The sequence below is a fragment of the Melospiza georgiana genome, unplaced genomic scaffold, assembly GCF_028018845.1.
Source record: "Melospiza georgiana isolate bMelGeo1 unplaced genomic scaffold, bMelGeo1.pri scaffold_42, whole genome shotgun sequence".
Lineage (NCBI taxonomy): Eukaryota > Metazoa > Chordata > Aves > Passeriformes > Passerellidae > Melospiza > Melospiza georgiana.
Window position 1 is genome coordinate 1,180,348 of NW_026652216.1, and position 19,861 is coordinate 1,200,208.

Sequence of the window (19,861 nt, forward strand, 5' to 3'; positions counted from 1 at the left end):
TCCAAGGTGAGCAAGCTCCCAGCAGAGCAGGTTGCTGCGGCCCCTGTCCCACCTGTCCTTGGATGTTGCTGGGGATGGGGCATCCACAGCCTCTCTGCACAGGTCCCTGTGTCAGGGATAAGCCCCCTGAGAGTAAAGAACTTCTTCCCATCATCAAATCTCTTCCCCCTCTTGCAGTTTGATCGCATTCCTCCGCGTCCTGTCACTACAGTTCCTGACCAGGAGTGCTCTCCCACTTCCCTGGGTCAGGCTGTTCCTGCAGGGTCACACGTGTAGCTGAACCTGCAGAGAGGAGAGAGAGAAGCCAAGTACCCAGTCAGACAAAGTGAGGAAAGTGGCATGAGGACTGAGAGAAGGAGGATAAAGAAGAGACATGCAAGGTTTTGCGTTGGGTGTGCTGTGGGTTTCATGCCTTTTATTAGAGGCCAGGCTCCCTGTTGCACTCAGTTCCTGTGTTTCAGCCTGTCCACAGCCAGCCTCTTTGAGTGACCTGCACTCCCAGAGCTGGGAGCATGCTTGCTTAAACTGCTGGTGAACGAGGTGAGAGAGGGATCTTTGTGGGGATCTGCAAACACTTCAGTGGATTGCAATGAAGAGGGTCCAGGAAGGGAGACAAAATGGGGCTGTGCACACAGCGGGAAAATGACGGAGAGAAATCGGGGTAGCATTGCAGTAAGCCAGGTCCAAAATGGTACAAGAGAGGGGAGAACATTCTCGAGTCAGTACATATAAGAAAAATACTGCAGTTTAACTGGGTGATACCAGTTAAACGTGCTGCATCACCATGAGCCTGCACATGCCCATGGGTGAGACCATTGCATTCAGAGCGATGTCTCTCTTTTACCTTGGTCACTTTGCCCTGAGGTATTACAGCTCCAACGGTCGGCCCCTCGGCCCCCAGAACTTCCCATTTTGTTGTCTATAAAGAAGGCTTCAGCCATAGAGTTTTGCAGGCATTTAGCATAATGGATAAAATAACCAACACAATGAATACGATAAACAAAGTCCACAAAACAGTCTTAACTAAACAAGAAAGTCAGCCTTTTATCCCCCAGTGTTTGAAAAGTCCAGTGAACCAGTTGTAGTTGCCCTCCATCTGCATCTTCTTTCCTTGATTTTTAGCAGCTGGATGCCCTGATATACTGACTCCCTATGTGACAGCAGGTTGAAAAAACACATGCCTTGTAGTGTCTGACAGCCATGGCCGTGGACAAGAAATTGTGGCTTGTCTGTGGAAGCAGCCAGCTGAAGGCATGCGGCTCAGTGAGGAGCATCCAGTTCTCTATGTCAGCAGCAACCAACAGCAGCATTGTCTGACTTGGGCTCATTTAGTATCTGGAGGCTTGTTTGGGCTAAAAGTAAACTGATAAAGTGAGTAGAAGATGAAACATAAGTTCAGGTCCCACTAAACTTTCTGTTCCATAAGCCAAGGGTGTAAAAACAGCTTATTAGACGAATCTTATATCAATGCTAAAATATAGCTTTTACAAATGTTAATTCATATATCCTGGTTAGTGGTGTCTGAGCTATCTTGGTCTTGGTGTGTGTGGTCAACGCTGCTTAGGAGATCTTCTTCTGTCCTTCTTTTTCTTCTTCCCCACGCTGCTGCTGTCTCTCTTAGGCTTCCATTCTGTTCTTCTGATGGTGGCTCTGGTGTTTGCCTCACCGTTCCCAGAAAGAGTTTTTATGTATTTTGCTGGGATCGATCTTAGGAGTGTTGCTGTAGAGACAAGGGCATCTTCTCTTCCCCAAGTAATTAATGGGTAGGTGTCCATAAATTGTTTAGATTCAGGTTCTTTGATTGACACAGGTGGCTGGTCTTTTAATTGGGCTGCAGTTGAATTAGAAAACTGCATGATGACTGGGGGAGTTGTCTCCAAAAACGAGTTGTTCAAAAAGTTGAGTACATAAAAGGCCTTGACCAGTGTCTAAATGGAAGATAATATCTGGATTACCCCTCTCAGTTGATCAAAGATCGTTTCGATGGCTCAGTTGGCCCTCTCAGCTATGGATTGTCTTGTGGTGGAGTGTGGTATGCCTGTGACATGTTTTATACCCCAGTGGTCAGAAAGCCCCTTGTTTGAATCAGTGCAAGGTATAAGCAAGAGCATTATCAGTTTAAATTTCCTGTGGAATTGCTAAGGTGGAACAAATGAAAAAGTAATGTTTTATAGCATCTTCTAATTATTCTGCAGCATGGACAGAGCCAAAAAACGTACTGGTAACGGCGTCGATTGAGACGTGGATGTATTTTAGTCTGTCCAACGGAGCTTAGTGTGTGATGTGTGGTTGCCAGATGTGGAGACTCTCTAGTCCTCTTGGACTGACTCCTGCTGTGACAGAAGCAAGGCCATGTTCCTGACAATTTGGGCAGGTGGCTACAATGGATCTTGCCGGGTGTGGGGTAATTTTGAACATCCTGAGCAGCACAGGAATATTTTGGTGGTAGAATTGATGGCTGATCCTAATATGTGTAAAAATGATCTAAGGTGTATTGCAGTGGTTCAGATGTTTGAAGTAGGCAATTGAGGTGCTCTTGAGTGAGAAGTAAGTAAATATTCACAAGGTGTATTCCTGCAAGGGAGCACAGACGTTCTCTAGGTTTCCTGCACTAGTTCTGCAATAACTTTCTGTTGGGTTGTTATTGTTTTAGTAGGTTGGTGTGCTCTGAAAACGCATTCAATTATTATCAGGGCACCTGAGATAGTATAGTCCCACTGAAACAATAATGTATGGAATTTTGGACGTACACCAAGGATTGCCAGAGAGAAAGGAAAATTAGGGTGGTATCTGTGTGCCTGTTTAGTTTGAATGACCCAGGAGACCTTTTGTACAGCTGCTTCTGCCTCTGGTGTCAGTGATCAGGGGAATCAAGTCCTTCTCTGCCTTTACGGAGCAGGAACAGTGGCATGAGATCTTCTGTGGTGATTGCCAGGAGTGAACGTACCCAACTGATTGTGCCACAGAGCATTTGGAGTTCTTGCAGAGTGTTTGGGTTGTCCTTGATGTGCAGTGTTTGGGGTGTGATGGTTCTCTCTGTGCTCTTTAGCCCAAGGTACTTCCTGTCTTTTGAACTTTATCTGCTGCAATCTCAAAACCCTTCTGCTGTACCACAGTGATGACATCTTGTTGTGCAACGTCCAAAATGATTTGAGCTTCTGCACAAATGACTGTATTGTCCATGTAATGAAAAATGATAGCATTAGGATGTCTTTTCCATCTGGGCGAGAGATTTTGGGCTCAAAGCCATTGCCAAATAGTTGAGCTACTCTTCTTTGTTTGAGGCAATGCAGTCCACTGGTACCTCTGTAAAGGTGTTTGGTTGTTCAGGGACGGTCAAGGCAAACCAGGGGATGTCATTTGGAAGCATGGGGGCATCAAAAAAGTAGTCATTAAGATCTATTACAACCCTCTGCCAATAACTGTGAAATAAAATGACAATTGGACTAAACCGCCCTGAACTAGCCTTCCTTTACATCTCAACCCGTGCGATCTTCAAAGCAATGCTCTTCCTATGCTCAGGCTCCATCAATCACAGCCTAAATGTCGAACAAGGTATCCGAAAAATAGGAGGACTCCAAAAGATGCTACCCACAACTACGGCATGGTGCACCATCGGCAATCTCGAGGTAACATGGAGGCTGAGGGCAGGCTGGACTGGAGGGCACCCATGTCCTCAATGACCTCGTTGAATTTCCTGAGGTCCTGCAGCAGCCACCTCTTGTCTTTGCCAGGCTTTCATATGGTAATGACAGGCACATTGCAGGGGCTAGTAGATGGTACAATGTGGCCCACAGGCAGCTGCTCCTGCACGTGGGACTGCAGGGCCTTTAACTTTCTGCCTGGGAGGGGCCACTGATCCACCCATATGGGGTCGTTGGTCTTCCAGGTTGACTGAAGTGTGGCGCGCTGCTCTGTGGCCCCGTCTAGAAATCCTGAGGTGTTGATAGGATCTCTAGCCTTGTCCCGCTTTGGGACAACAGGTCTTTTCCTCAAATTGTTATTGGTGCCCGGGCGACGAATGATCTTACTGTAGCAACTGTGCCCTCAGGACCTTCCATGCAGCTGATACTGTGACTCCAGAAGCTGGTAGTGGCTCCCCTGGTAGCTATTAATTACCCCAGCAGCTGGAACCAGGGGCCGTTTTTTAGCCAAACAGAGCAGGAAATTATGGTGTCATCAGCTCTTGTATCTAATAGTCCTGAAAGACATCTCTTTCTCCCTTTACATGACAAAGCACACTTTGGAATGGGTCTATTTCTGCCTGTTGTCTGTACCCACATCAACATGGGATCAGCTAGTGTGGTGATCGTGTCAAGTAGGAGGTAGGCTCTGGCTATAACTGTTCCTTTTGCAATGAAAAGGGACTAAGCATAGAGCCTGGACAGTTATCTCCTCCAAAGAGGTCAAGGCGAGTACCTCAGGTAGTAGAGTGAGTGTCTGCATCCCTTTCCTGGTTATGGTTTAAATCAAAATGTCTTTGGGCCGTCCTTCAGGCCTGTATTTGCCTGTGGGAATATGGTGAACATAAATAGCGTGGATTGGAATTGAAAAGGCGCTTACCAGCTGCCTTTAGGTTCCAGGGCAGAGCTGTCTTCTGTCGAGTTTTCTGCAGCGATCGAGCTGTCCCGCTGGATCTGAGAAGGTCGCTGTGCTGGTTCTCCACGATGTTTGGTAGCGTGGGGCGCAATGGCCTCGCATTTGGTGTCATCGCGAAGGGCCTTTCTGTGTCTGTGTGTGGTTTCCCGCAGGCCACCGGTTTTGCTGGTGTTGGAAAGCATGTGGATGAGGGGGGGCAGTGAGGGCAGTGGCTGTGACACCTAGAAGGTCCCCGGTAATTGTCTGCATTTTTCAAATTCTGTTGAAAATGTCCCATCTCCCTACACTTAAAGCCAGGTCCTTTTTCATGTGTATGTCAGGGAATAACCAGGGAGGCTACTAGCACCTCTACCACACCCTGATTGGTCGCCATAGCTAGGTGGCATCACGGTGTAAGGATGCTGTAAGTGTGCATACCTTGACCATTTGTGCAATGGTAGGCTTTGGGCTAAGGGGTAGAGAAGGTAAAATGTCTTTACAGGTGTTGTTAGCATTTGTTTCAGCAAGTTTAGGAGGCAGTACCTTCCTGGCTTTTGGATGTTCAACTTGTTTCTCTATTGCTTGTGGAAGGTGGTCAATAAATTTTTGAAAGGATTGCCCAGGTCCCTGGAGAATGTCTGTGAAATCTAGAGTAGGTGATTCTCCATTGGGTGTCTGCATGAGAACTGTCTTTTCCACACTTTATTCTCTTCATCAGAGCTCAGGGAAGGTCAATTGAATGAGACTTAGTGAAATCTTCCTCCCTAGATGGTCTAGTGTTAGGCGTGCCTGCCGGTCTTCTCTAGCATAGTCTTTTAATAGCTGTTGTATTAGTTTTTTCCCCATTCCTTCCCACAGAATAATTTCAGTGGGAGAAAGTAGGATGTGCATAAAATTGTGCAGATTATGAGGTACCATAACATGTGCATAAAGATGGCATTTAACAAATGATTAATATAGGGCAAGCCCCTCCCATGGTGTTTCGCAGCTTTATAAAGGTCTTTCATCTCCCTTGTGTGACAGCTTCCCATCAGGGGTTAGCCCCCCTCTGGTACTGCACCGGTGCTGCTTGTATTTTAGCTACCAATTCCCAGTCCCCCTCTTCAACCGCGAGCTTCTCCATCCTCTGCCAAGAATCCTCAGGCTCATCCTCCAGGTGCGATGAACCTTCCCTCTCCTCTCCAGAAGAGGGAACTTGGTCTCCGGAAGAGAAGCGGGGCCTTGGGGTGACTGGCCAGGCCCGGTGGTGTGGGCCTCTGGTAGCCAAGATGGCGGCCTTCCGGGTACCGCCCCTCACACCTCCGGCTCCGACAGTGTGGGATCCGCAAGGGGCTGAGTTGGAGGAGGTAGGGCAGCGGGAGTAGGCAAGGAAGCGCTGGATCCCAATGCAGGGGTGGTACCTGACGCAGAGCTGGGACCCAACATAGGGGCAGGACACGATAAAACAGCCGGGGGTGGGAGGGTGTTTGACATTGAACACCCCCTCCATAGGAGGGACTCCATTTTGTGAGCTACCTGAGGGTGATCCAGGGAGGAGAGGTACTGGAGAAGGGGTTAGGCTAGAATCCAGGCCTGTGTGATCCGTACAAACCAGGGCAGGGGGTAGAGAAGGAGGGGAGAGGGCAGACAGCAGGTGGCTTGTCTGTGCTTTACAGCAGTTTCTGTCTCTCATCCTAATGGTATCAGTGGGGTCAGGAATGTGGGGGGCAGAACAGAAAGTCTGGGTTGAATATTAGAACTTTGAACCCTTGAGAAAACTCTATAAATCATATGAAAATTTGGGTAAAATGTTGCGACTCTTATCACTCCCTGAGTTTACAAAAGGTAGAGTCTTTCCCTGAGTTCCAAAATGCTACATGACCAACTGAATCAACAGACATGTCTGTGAACTCATTAAAAAGCCAATGAACAATAGGCTTCCAACTTCCTTTAGTAAAAGTCTTCCATTCGGAAAGGAGAGCCTCCCTAACTGGAAGATATGTATCCCTCTAAGGATTGGATAATTTGTTACCCAGAGCTTCCCCTGATGTAAAGGGTGGCCCACCCACAGGACTGAAATATCTCCCAAGGATCCTGCACTGCAGGCGGCTGTCCTCCAACTCACTGCTCTGGTGGCTCTGGATGCAGAGGGTTCAAACTGTCCCCTGGGCTTCAGCAGCTGAGCTAGCCCTGTTGCTGCTGGAGGGTGCTGATGCTGCCTTCAGCAAACCCTGATAAAACTCAAGTCCCACTCCAGAGCGGTGGCTGACCCGAGGCGTCTTCTGTCCCGTGACGGTGGAAGAGCCGAATCCTCACTGGAGTGGCTCTCAGGAATTCTCAAAGAAGGTCCCTGTTTCGGCACCCCTTGTGGCATGTCCACAGCCAGACACTGTGAGAGATGTGCACTCCCAGAGCTAGGAGTAGGCTTGCTGGAATGCATGATGGATGAGGCAAGAGAGGGATCTATGTGTGAAACAGCAAATACTGTGGAATGCGCTGGAGCGGGTCCAGGGAGGGAGACAAAGTGGGGGTGGGCACACAAGGATTTTCAGGGTGGGGAAAAGGACCTTGTATGCAGTAATTCAGGACTAATAGAGGTTAAGGGAGGGGAGAACATCCTAGGGGAGTATATATAAGGAAAGAAGGAAGTTCATGATACCAAGAAATGTGCTGAATCTGCACCATCCCGCAAAAGACATTGAGCAAGATCATTGTATTCAGAGGGGTTATTCACCTTACTTTAAATCTATATGATTGTCATGAGGTATTACTATTCCAGTGATAGGCGCCCCGGCCTGCAAAACATTGCCTCTGCCTCAGACTTCATTGCAGGGTGAGGAGCTCAGCAGTGCTGAAAGCTGAGGCCTGTCCTTTGTGTTCCCTTTGGGATGGCAGTGGAAGTGCCCTGAGTGCACATTCAGAGGCACCTTCATGGCTTCTCATGCCACAACACCAAAAATAAATCTAGAGTTTGGGTTTTTGAATGACATTTAGACCTTGGAAATATCTACAGGAAGTGATCTGAAACTGCTTTCTGAGCCTGCTCCTTGGTATCAACTGTGAGGGGCTGAGGGCTGGCCTGAGCTGTGTCCCACTGGGAGCAGCCGCACAGGCTCACGTGCAGAGCAGGCACTGCCAGAGGCCCTGGAGATCTCACCTGCCCTGCAGCCACCTGTGTCAAGGTGCTGTAAACATCAGCTGGTGCTGACTTTCCCCTTGGACCCCTTGGTTTAGTCACTATGGGGAATTTCTTTCCTGAAGCCCGTGGGATTTCCCCCTGGCAGGTGTGATGGGGATGCTCAGGGAGTGTGGGGCCATGGGGGCAGCTGGCCGGGCAGGGGCTGAGCTCGGGGCCCTCTGGGACCATGGTCCCCAGCAGCAGCCCCAGGGCCCACAGCCCCGTGCCCCCTGCCCAGCACAGGCTGCCCTGTCCCTGCAGCTGTCACCCGAGTCGGGCCCAGGGCCCGGTGGCCGCTGGCAGCAGCAGGAATGCGGGCAGGGTGAGGATGCCCTGGCTTGGCTTTTGTCTCTGGAACAATACGGGCTCAGGGCTGTGCAGAGCAGGCTGGAAAGCAGAGCCCAGGGCCTTTGGAGGCACCAAGGCTTAAAGATCAGCCCCTGCAGCAGCCCAGATGTAGCTGGCCCAGTTGCCAAAGCTCTGGTGGCCTTGAGAGTGTGCAGGTGGATTTTGCAGGGCTGTGGCCTGCTGGCGGCTCTGGGCCCAGGAGTGCCTGTGTCTGCAGCAGGAAGGGTGGCTGAAGGTTTGCTGGCTGCTTTGGTGGCATGGCTGCAGGGGCCAGTGCTGTGAGAGCCCCCTGTGTGAGAGCTGGTGAGAGCTGAGCTCTTGGGGACAGCGCTGTGCCCCAGGCCAGGAAGAGCAGCAGTGCCCAGGGCCAGGAGTGGTGTCAGTGGGAGCCCCTGTGCACAGGGACCCCCAGCCCCGGGGTGGCCGTGCCAGGGAGCTCCAGCCCCGGGAATGCGGAACAAGTGGAACCCACAAGTGTGCAAAGGCTGCCTGTGCCCCAAGGAATGGCCAAGAGAAGACAGGATTTTAAAAGAAACAGTATTTATTTGCCGAAGATCGGCAAATGTAGGATTTACAGAACATTTTTCTTTATAACAAGCGTTATAACAATATCAACAGTAATATACAGAACATATTTACATGGGATTCGATGGGTCAACAATCTTCAAAATGTATTTACAGGAAACTTCAAACATAGTGAACGTATTTACAGGAAACTTCTAATCTTTAAAACGTATTTACAACGGCATGGCATCAGTGCCATGATGTGAATGAGTCCTGGAAGAAAGGAACGAGCAGAGCTGGAGTCAGTTGGCAGCACTGGGCCCAGCAGGGCTGGCAGCTGGGCCCCAGGGGCTGGGCCGGGGCTGGCAGGGCTGGCGTCAGGGGACCCAGTGTGTGTGTGGGCAGGGCGTGGGAAGCATCTGCCTGTCTTACCTGTGGGGCACCATCTTCATCCAAGGACCATGGGCTCCTCCTCATCCTCCTCATCAACTTGCATCTCTTCCGTGTCATCTTCCTCATCCACTTCCATTTCTTCAGTGTTGTCCTCCACTTCTACTTCCATGTCCTCAACAGTGGGGGACATGGAAGTAGAGGAGGAGTCCACCTCCATCATGTCATCCTCTTCCAGCCCCTGGTCCACATCCATCGCCTCCACAGTGTCTCTCTCAGTCTGCAAGGGGAAGCACCACCTCCCAGTGGGCTTTCTGTCCCGCACCATCCATTCCCACATGGCTGCAGCCAGCCCAAGCTGGGTGCCCCCTGCCTGGCATGGCACTGTACCTCCACGGGCACAGCAGAGCACATCCTGCGGGATTGGCGCTCCAGAGCAGGCAGCGGGAAAATCCCAGGCAGCAGCAGCAGCTTAGCACTGAGGGTCAGAGCGCAGGGTGAGCAGCAACTGACCCTTGGCAGCCGTTGCAGTGTCTGCTGTGCTCGTTTCCAGGTCCTGGACGTTCCACCTGGAACCCTCTGGGAGCTGTGATGTCACTGAAGATTCAGGGGTGCTGTGCAGTGGGAGATGGGGATGGCAGAATGATCCAATCCTTGAATGGTTTGGCTTGGAAGGGACCCTTAAAGTGATGTGGTTCCAAGGTGAGCAAGCTCCCAGCAGAGCAGGTTGCTGCGGCCCCTGTCCCACCTGTCCTTGGATGTTGCTGGGGATGGGGCATCCACAGCCTCTCTGCACAGGGCTCTGTGTCAGGGATAAGCCCCCTGAGAGTAAAGAACTTCTTCCCATCATCAAATCTCTTCTACCTCTTACAGTTTGATCGCATTCCTCTGCGTCCTGTCACTACAGTTCCTGACCAAGAGTGCTCTCCCACTTCCCTGGGTCAGGCTGTTCCTGCAGGGTCACACGTGTAGCTGAACCTGCAGAGAGGAGAGAGAGAAGCCAAGTACCCAGTCAGACAAAGTGGGGAAAGTGGCATGAGGACTGAGAGAAGGAGGATAAAGAAGAGACATGCAAGGTTTTGCGTTGGGTGTGCTGTGGGTTTCATGCCTTTTATTAGAGGCCAGGCTCCCTGTTGCACTCAGTTCCTGTGTTTCAGCCTGTCCACAGCCAGCCTCTTTGAGTGACCTGCACTCCCAGAGCTGGGAGCATGCTTGCTTAAACTGCTGGTGAACGAGGTGAGAGAGGGATCTTTGTGGGGATCTGCAAACACTTCATTGGATTGCAATGAAGAGGGCCCAGGAAGGGAGACAAAATGGGGCTGTGCACACAGCGGGAAAATGACGGAGAGAAATCGGGGTAGCATTGCAGTAAGCCAGGTCCAAAATGGTACAAGAGAGGGGAGAACATTCTTGAGTCAGTACATATAAGAAAAATACTGCAGTTTAACTGGGTGATACCAACAAAACGTGCTGCATCACCATGAGCCTGCAAATGCCCATGGGCGAGACCATTGCATTCAGAGCGATGTCTCTCTTTTACCTTGGTCACTTTGCCCTGAGGTATTACAGCTCCAACGGTCGGCCCCTCGGCCCCCAGAACTTCCCATTTTGTTGTCTATAAAGAAGGCTTCAGCCATAGAGTTTTGCAGGCATTTAGCATAATGGATAAAATAACCAACACAATGAATACGATAAACAAAGTCCACAAAACAGTCTTAATTAAACAAGAAAGTCAGCCTTTTATCCCCCAGTGTTTGAAAAGTCCAGTGAACCAGTTGTAGTTGCCCTCAATCTGGATCTTCTTTCCTTGAATTTTAGCAGCTGGATGCCCTGATATACTGACTCCCTATGTGACAGCAGGTTGAAAAAACACATGCCTTGTAGTGTCTGACAGCCATGGCCGTGGACAAGAAATTTTGGCTTGTCTGTGGAAGCAGCCAGCTGAAGGCATGCGGCTCAGTGAGGAGCATCCAGTTCTCTATGTCAGCAGCAACCAACAGCAGCATCGTCTGACTTGGGCTCATTTAGTATCTGGAGGCTTGTTTGGGCTAAAAGTAAACAGATAAAGTGAGTAGAAGATGAAACATAAGTTCAGGTCCCACTAAACTTTCTGTTCCATAAGCCAAGGGTGTAAAAACAGCTTATTAGAAGAATCTTATATCAATGCTAAAATATAGCTTTTACAAATGTTAATTCATATATCCTGGTTAGTGGTGTCTGAGCTATCTTGGTCTTGGTGTGTGTGGTCAACGCTGCTTAGGAGATCTTCTTCTGTCCTTCTTTTTCTTCTTTCCCAGGCTGCTGCTGTCTCTCTTAGGCTTCCATTCTGTTCTTCTGATGGTGGCTCTGGTGTTTGCCTCACCGTTCCCAGAAAGAGTTTTTATGTATTTTGCTGGGATCGATCTTAGGAGTGTTGCTGTAGAGACAAGGGCATCTTCTCTTCCCCAAGTAATTAATGGGTAGGTGTCCATAAATTGTTTAGATTCAGGTTCTTTGATTGACACAGGTGGCTGGTCTTTTAATTGGGCTGCAGTTGAATTAGTAAACTGCATGATGACTGGGGGAGTTGTCTCCAAAAACGAGTTGTTCAAAAAGTTGAGTACATAAAAGGCCTTGGCCAGTGTCTCAATGGGAGATAATATCTGGATTAGCCCTCTCAGTTGATCAAGGATCCTTCTGATGGCTCAGTTGGCCCTCTCAGCTATGGACTGTCCTGTGGTGGAGTGTGGTATGCCTGTGACATGTTTTATACCCCAGTGGTCAGAAAGCCCCTTGTTTGAATCAGTGCAAGGTAGAAGCAAGAGCATTATCAGTTTAAATTTCCTGTGGAATTGCTAAGGTGGAACAAACGAAAAAGTAATGTTTTATAGCATCTACTGATTTTTCTGCAGCATGGACAGAGCCAAAAAACGTACTGCTAAAGGCGTCGATTGAGACGTAGATGTATTTTAGTCTGTCCAAAGGAGTTTAGTGTGTGATGTCTGGTTGCCAGATGTGGAGACTCTCTAGTCCTCTTGGACTGACTCCTGCTGTGACAAAAGCAAGGCCATGTTCCTGACAATTTGGGCAGGTGGCTACAATGGATCTTGCCAGGTGTGGGGTAATTTTGAACATCCTGAGTAGCACAGGAATATTTTGGTGGTAGAATTGATGGCTGATCCTAATATGTGTAAAAATGATCTAAGGTGTATTGCAGTGGTTCAGATGTTTGAAGTAGGCAATTAAGGTGCTCTTGAGTGAGAAGTAAGTAAATATTCACAAGGTCTATTCCTGCAAGGGAGCACAGACGCTCTCTAGGTTTCCTGCACTAGTTCTGCAATAACTTTCTGTTGGGTTGTTATTGTTTTAGTAGGTTGGTGTGCTCTGAAAACGCATTCAATTATTATCAGGGCACCTGAGATAGTATAGTCCCACTGAAACAATAATGTATGGAATTTTGGACGTACACCAAGGATTGCCTTAGAGTAAGGAAAATTAGGGTGGTATCTGTGTGCCTGTTTAGTTTGAATGACCCAGGAGACCTTTTGTACAGCTGCTTCTGCCTCTGGTGTCAGTGATCAGGGGAATCAAGTCCTTCTCTGCCTTTACGGAGCAGGAACAATGGCATGAGATCTTCTGTGGTGATTGCCAGGAGTGAACCTACCCTACTGATTGTTCCACAGAGCATTTGGAGTTCTTGCAGAGTGTTTGGGTTGTCCTTGATGTGCAGTGTTTGTGGTGTGATGGTTCTCTCTGTGCTCTTTAGCCCAAGGTACTTCCTGTCTTTTGAACTTTATCTGCTGCAATCTCAAAACACTTCTGCTGTACCACAGTGATGACATCTTGTACTGCAACGTCCAAAATTATTTGAGCATCTGCACAAATGACTGTATCGTCCATGTAATGAAAAACGATAGCATTAGGATGTCTTTTCCATCTGGGCGAGAGATTTTGGGCTCAAAGCCATTGCCAAATAGTTGAGCTACTCTTCTTTGTTTGAGGCAATGCAGTACACTGGTACCTCTGTAAAGGTGTTTGGTGGTTCAGGGACGGTCAAGGCAAACCAGGGGTTGTCATTTGGAAGCATGGGGACATGTAAAAAGTAGTCATTAAGATCTATAACAACCCTCAGCCAATAACTGTGAAATAAAATGACAATTGGACTAAACCGCCCTGAAGTAGCCTTCCTTTACATCTCAACCCGTGCAATCTTCAAAGCAATGCTCTTCCTATGCTCAGGCTCCATCAATCACAGCCTAAATGTCGAACAAGGTATCCGAAAAATAGGAGGACTCCAAAAGATGCTACCCACAACTACGGCATGGTGCACCATTGGCAATCTCGAGGTAACATGGAGGCTGAGGGCAGGCTGGACTGGAGGGCACCCATGTCCTCAGTGACCTCGTTGATTTTCCTGAGGTCCTGCAGCAGCCACCTCTTGTCTTTGCCAGGCTTTCATATGGTAATGACAGGCACATTGCAGGGACTAGTAGATGGTACAATGTGGCCCACAGGCAGCTGCTCCTGCACGTGGGACTGCAGGGCCTTTAACTTTCTGCCTGGGAGGGGCCACTGATCCACCCATATGGGGTCGTTGGTCTTCCAGGTTGACTGAAGTGTGGCGCGCTGCTCTGTGGCCCCGTCTAGAAATCCTGAGGTGTTGATAGGATCTCTAGCCTTGTCCCGCTTTGGGACAACAGGTCTTTTCCTCAAATTTTTATTGGTGCCCGGGCGACGAATGATCTTACTGTAGCAACTGTGCCCTCAGGAACTTCCATGCAGATGGTACCTTTACTCCAGAAGCTGGAAGTGGCTCCCCTGGTAGCTAATAATTACCCCAGCAGCTGGAACCAGAGGCCGTTTTTTAGCCAAACAGAGCAGGAAATTATGGTGTCATCAGCTCTTGTATCTAATAGTCCTGAAAGACATCTCTTTCTCCCTTTACATGACAAAGCACACTTTGGAATGGGTCTATTTCTGCCTGTTGTCTGTGCCCACATCAACATGGAATCAGCTGGTGTGGTGATCGTGTCAAGTAGGAGGTAGGCTCTGGCTATACCTGTCCTTTTTCAATGAAAAGGGACTAAGCATAGAGCCTGGACAGTTATCTCCTCCAAAGAGGTCAAGGTGAGTACCTCAGGTAGTAGAGTGAGTGTCTGCATCCCTTTCCTGGTTATGGTTTAAATCAAAATGTCTTTGGGCCGTCCTTCAGGCCTGTATTTGTCTGTGGGAATATGGTGAACATAAATAGCGTGGATTGGAATTGAAAAGGCGCTTACCAGCTGCCTTTAGGTTCCAGGGCAGAGCTGTCTTCTGTCGAGTTTTCTGCAGCGATCAAGCTGTCCCGCTGGATCTGAGAAGGTCGCTGTGCTGGTTCTCCACGATGTTGGGGAGAGAAGGGCAGAACAGCCTCGCATTTGGTGTCTTTGCCTGGGGCCTTTCTGTGTCTGTGTGGGGTTTCCCGCAGGCCACTGGTTTTGCTGGTGTTGGAAAGCATGTGGACGAGGGGGGCCGTGAGGACAGTGGCTGTGACACCTAGAAGGTGCCTGGTAATAGCCTGTATTTTTATAATTCTGTTGAAAATGCCCCATCTCCCTACACTTAAAGCCAGGTCCTTTTTCATGTGTATGTCAGGGAATAACCAGGGAGGCTACTAGCACCTCTACTACACCGTGACAGGAAGCATTATCTCGGGTAGCATTACAGTATAAGGATGGCCTAATGGTGCATGCCACGACCATTTGTGCAATGGTAGGCTTTCTGTTGAGGGGTAGAGAAGGTAAAATGTCTTTAAAGGTGTTTTTAGCATTTGTTTCAGCAAGTTTAGTAAGCAGTACCTTCCTGGCTTTTGGATGTTCAACTTTCTTCTCTATTGCTTGTGGAAGGTGGTCAATAAATTTTAGAAGTGATTTCCCAGGTCCCTGCAGGTCTCTTCTAACAGAGCTCAAGGAAGGTCTATTGAATGAGGTTTAGTGAAATCTTCCTCCCTGGCTAGATGGTCTAGTGTTAGGTGTGCCGGCCTCTCTTCTCTAGCATAGTCTTTTAATAGTTGTTGTAGTAGTTTTTTCCCCATTCCTTCCCACAGAATAATTTCAGTGGGAGAAAGTAGGATGCGCATAAAGTGGCACAAATTGTGGGGCACCAACACATGTATTGGATAGATGGTATTTAACAAATGATTAATATAGGGCAAGCCCCTCCCATGGTCTTTCGCTGCTTTATAAAGGTCTTTCATCTCCTATGTATGAGAATTTCCAATTGGGGCTTAGTCCCCCTCTGCTTCTGCACCGGTACTTCGTGTATTTTAGCTACCAATTCCCAGTTCCCCTCTTCTGTCGCCAGCTTCCACATCCTTGTCCAAGAATCCTCAGGCTCATGCTGAAGGTGGGATGACCCTTCCCTCTCCTCTCCAGAAGAGGAAACTTGGTCTCTGGCAGAGGAGCGGGGCCTTGGGGTGACTGGCCAGGCCCGGTGGTGTGGGCCTCTGGTAGCCAAGATGGCGGCCTTCCGGGTACCGCCCCTCACACTTCCGGCCCTGACAGTGTGGGATCCTCAACGGGGCTGAGTTGGAGGGGGTAGGGCAGCGGGAGTAGGCAAGGAAGCGCTGGAACCCAATGCAGGGGTGGTACCTGACGCAGAGCTGGGATCCAACACAGGGGGAGGATTTGATGAGAGAGCTGGGGGTGGGAGGGAATTTGACATTGACAACCCCCACCAGAGGAGGAACTCCATTTTGTGAGCTACCTGATGGGGATCCAGGGAGGAGAGGTACTGGAGAAGGGGTTAGGCTAGAATCCAGGCCTGTGTGATCAGTACAGACGTGGGCAGGGGGTAGAGAAGGAGGGGAGATGGCAGACAGCAGGTGGCTTGTCTGTGCTTTACAGCAGTTTCTGTCTCTCATCCTAATGGTGTCAGTGGGTTCAGGAATGCAGGGGGCAGAACAGAAAGTCTGGGTTGAATATTAGAACTTTGAACCCTTGAGAAAACTCCATAAAACATGTGAAAAATTGTGGAAAATGTTGCAACTCTTATCACTCCCTGAGTTTGCAAAAGATAGAGTTTTTCCCTAACTCAGTCCCAAAATGCTACATGACGAACTGAATCAACAGAAATGTCTGGGAGCTCCGTAAACAGCCAATGAACAAACGACTTCAAACTTCCCTTAGTGAAAGTCTTCCATTCTGAAAGGAGAACGTCCCTAACTGGAACATTTACGTCCCTCTCATCTTTGGATAATTTGTTACCTAGAGCTGCCCCTGATGTAAAGGGCTGCCCACCCCCAGGACTAAAATATGACCCAAAGATCCTGCACTGCTGGTGGCTGTCCCCCAGCTCACTGCTCTCTCTGGTGGCTCTGGATGCAGGTGTTTCAAAATATCCCATGGGCTTTGTCCATCGAGTCGGCCCTCTTGCTGCTGGAGGGTGCCAACGCTGCCTTCAGCAAGCCCTGATAAAACTCAGGTCTCACTCCAGGGCAGAGGCTGACCCAAGGCGTCTTCTGTCCCGTGACGGTGGAACAGTGGAATCGTCACTGGAATCGCTCTCAGGAATTCTCAAAGAAGGTCCCTGTTTGGGCACCCCTTGTTGTGGCATGTCCACAGCCAGCCTGTGTGAGAGACGTGCACTCACAGAGCTGGGAGCAGGCTTGCTTGAATGGATGATGGATAAGGCAAGAGAGAGTGTTTGTGTGGAACTCCAAACAGTGTGGTTTGTGCTGGAGAGGGTGCAGGGAGGGAGGCAAAATGAGGCTGGGCACACAAGGTGTTATATGCGGGAAAAAAGGATCTTGTATGCAGTAACTTAGGACCAATAGAGGATAAGAAAGGGGAGAACACCTAGGGGAGTACATATAAGGAAAGAAAAAACTTCATGATATCATGAAAATTACCTGAATCCCCATGACCCCACAAAAGCCAATGGGCAAGATCATTGCTTTAGAGGGGTGCCGCAACTTACTTTAGTTCGTCATTGCACTAATGAGGTGTTGGAGTTGCAATGGTAGGCCCCTGGAACTCCAAAAAACTACTACTTCCTGAGACTTCATTTATGACTTCATTGAGGAGCTCAGCAGTGCTGAAAGCAGAGGCCTGTCCTTTGTGTTCCCTTTGGGATGGCAGTGGAAGTGCCCTGAGTGCACATTCAGAGGCACCTTCATGGCTTCTCATGCCACGACACCAAAACTGAATGTGCAAGGTGGCTTCCTTGAATGACATTTAGTCCTTTGAAATATCTAGAGGAAGTGGTCTGAAACTGCTTTCTGAGCCTGCTCCTTGGGATCAGCTGTGAGGGGCTGAGGGCTGGCCTGAGCCCGGTGCTGTGTCCCACTGGGAGCAGCCGCACAGGCTCACGTGCAGAGCAGGCACTGCCAGAGGCCCTGGAGATCTCATCTGCCCTGCAGCCACCATTGTAAGGGTGGGTAAATATCAGCTGGTGTGTACTTTCCCCTTGGACCCCTTGGTTTAGACACTATGGGGAATTTCTTTCCGGAAGCCCGTGGTATTTCCCCTGGCAGGTGTGATGGGGATGCTTGGGGAGTGTGGGGCTTTGGGGGCAGCTGGCCGGGCAGGGGCTGAGCTTGGGGCCCTCTTGGGCTCATGGCCCCCAGCAGCAGCAGCAGCCCCAGGGCCCACAGCCCCGTGCCCCCTGTCCAGCACAGGCTGCCCTGTCCCTGCAGCTGTCACCCGAGTCGGGCCCAGGGCCCGGTGGCCGCTGGCAGCAGCAGGAATGCGGGCAGGGTGAGGATGCCCTGGCTTGGCTTTTGTCTCTGGAACAATACGGGCTCAGGGCTGTGCAGAGCAGGCTGGAAAGCAGAGCCCAGGGCCTTTGGAGGCTGCAAGGCTGCAAGATCTGTCCTTGCAGCAGCCCAGATGCAGCTGGCCCAGTTGCCAAGGCTGTGGTGGCCTTGAGTGTGTGCAGGTGGATTTTGCAGGGCTGTGGCCTGCTGGCTGCTCTGGGCACAGGAGTGCCTGTGTCTGCAGCAGGAAGGGTGGCTGAAGGTTTGCTGGCTGCTTTGGTGGCTTGGCTGCAGGGGCCAGTGCTGTGAGAGCCCCCTGTGTGAGAGCTGGTGAGAGCTGAGCTCTTGGGGACAGCGCTGTGCCCCAGGCCAGGAAGAGCAGCAGTGCCCAGTGCCAGGAGTGGTGTCAGTGGGAGCCCCTGTGCACAGGGACCCCCAGCCCCGGGGTGGCCGTGCCAGCACCCCCAGGGACCTCCAGCAGTGGGAACGTGGAACAAGTGGAACCCACAAATGTGCAAAGGCTGCCTGTGCCCAAAGGAATAACCAAGAGCAGTCAGGTTTTAAAAAGAAACAGTATTTATTTGCCAAAATTGGCAAATCTAGGATTTTCAGAACATGTGTCATTATAACAATCGTTATAACAACAACAACAACAACAACAACATACAGAAGATATTTACATGGGATCCGATGGGGTAACAATCTTCAAAACGTATTTACAGAGAACTTCTAACGTAGAAAACATATTTACAGGAAACTTCTAAACTTTCAAACATATTTACAAATGCATCTGATCGGTGCCATCATGTGTATGAGTCCTGTAAGAAAGGAAGCAGCAGAGCTGGACTCAGCTGGCAGCACTGGGCCCAGCAGGGCTGGCAGCTAGGCCCCATGGGCTGGGCCGGGGCTGACAGGGCTGGCGTGGCCCCAGGCAAGTGCAGGGCAGGCCGGGGCTGGTGCTTGTGGCAGCACAATCCAGGCCCCCTGCGGGCACCGTGTCCCTGGGCGGGGCCATCCAGCCCAGCCCCAGCCTGGCGTCAGGGGACCCAGTGTGTGTGTGGGCAGGGCGTGGGAAGCATCTGCCTGTCTTACCTGTGGGGCACCATCTTCATCCAAGGACCATGGGCTCCTCCTCATCGTTCTCATCCACTTCCATATCTTCCGTGTCATCCTCCATGTCCACCTCCATCTCCTCGATGGTCTCCTCCTCGTCTACTTCCATGTCCTCAACAGTGGAGGACATGGAAGTAGAGGAGGAGTCCACCTCCATCATGCCATCCTCTTCCAGCCCCTGGTCCACATCCATTGCCTCCACAGTGTCTCTGTCAGTCTGCAAGGGGCAGCACAATCTCCCAGTGGGCTTCCTGTCCCACACCATCCATTCCCACATGGCTGCAGCCTGCCCAAGCTGGGTGCCCCCTGCCTGGCATGGCACTGTACCTCCATTGGCACAGCAGAGCACATCCTGCTGGGACTGGCTCTCCAGAGCCGGCAGCGGGAAATGCCCAGGCAGGAGCAGCAGCTCAGCGCTGAGGGTCAGAGCGCAGGGTGAGCAGCAACTGACCCTTGGCAGCCGTTGCAGTGTTTGCTGTGCTCGTTTCCAGGTCCTGGACGTTCCACCTGGAACCCTCTGGGAGCTGTGATGTCACTGAAGATTCGGGGGTGCTGTGCAGTGGGAGATGGGGATGGCGAAATGAACCAATCCTTGAATTGTTTGGCTTGGAAGGGACCCTCAAGATGATCTGGTTCCAAGCTAAGCCAGCTCCCAACACACCATGTGGAATGTGGCCCGTGTCTCACCTGTCCTTGGATGTTGCTGGGGATGGGGCATCCACATCCCCTCTGCACTGGTCTCTGTGTCAGGGACAAGCACCCTGAGAGTAAAGAACTTCTTCCCATCCTCAAATCTCTTCCCCCTCTTGCAGTTTGATCCCATTCCTCCGTGTCCTGTCACTACAGTTCCTGAGAAAGTGTGCTCTCCCACTTCCCTGTGTTTCAGGCTGTTCCTGCAGGGTAACACGTGTGACTTAACCTGCAGACAGGAGAGAGACAAGCCAAGTTCCCAGTCAGAAAAAATGCGGAATATGGCTTGAGAATTGAGAGAATAAGGAAAAATAAAAAACATGGAAGTCTTTGGGTTGCGTGGGCTGTGGGATTCATGCCTTTTATTA